At 25.9% G+C, this 486-nt stretch overlaps 1 protein-coding gene across 1 annotated transcript in view; it reads right to left on the bottom strand.

Annotated features, from left to right (window-relative positions):
* The window catches only part of LOC119590656 (proteoglycan Cow-like), a gene marked incomplete in the record, with an annotated part of 201,110 nt that overhangs the window by 25,022 nt on the left and 175,602 nt on the right, over positions 1–486 (bottom strand).

Raw genomic sequence — 486 nt, 5'->3', positions numbered from 1 at the left:
GGGAGTTTTTTGGGGAAAAATGGGGAAAGGGGCAATAAAAAGGGCAAAATAAAGGAACTAAAAATTTTAAAAAAAAAAAATAAAGGGGATACAATAAGAAATAAAAAAATAAAGGAATCAAAAAAGCAAAAAAAAACCAAAACTTTAAAGAGGGTTGGGGAAAAATAAGGAAGAAAAGGTAAGCAAACTTCGGAATAAAAAAAAAGCAAAAAATAAAAAAATAAAAGACAAATTTAAAAAAAAAAGAAAACAGAAAAATTTAAATAAACAAGCAATAACCTGGTTTGTAAAAAAAAAAATAAATAATAAAATAAAATTAACCCCCAAAACCATAAACAATTCTTTTTATAAGTTTAATTTTGTGGTTGGCTGTGTGGTTTGGTGTGGGTTGTTTGGGAAAACGGTTAAACGAATGTAAAAAAAACAAAAAATGAACACCCCCACAAAATTTAAAACCCACCAAAACATTTTTTGGTTTATAATTAG

Source organism: Penaeus monodon, chromosome 27, assembly GCF_015228065.2.
Source record: "Penaeus monodon isolate SGIC_2016 chromosome 27, NSTDA_Pmon_1, whole genome shotgun sequence".
Taxonomy (NCBI): domain Eukaryota; kingdom Metazoa; phylum Arthropoda; class Malacostraca; order Decapoda; family Penaeidae; genus Penaeus; species Penaeus monodon.
This window is presented reverse-complemented; position numbering and strand designations above follow the sequence as displayed.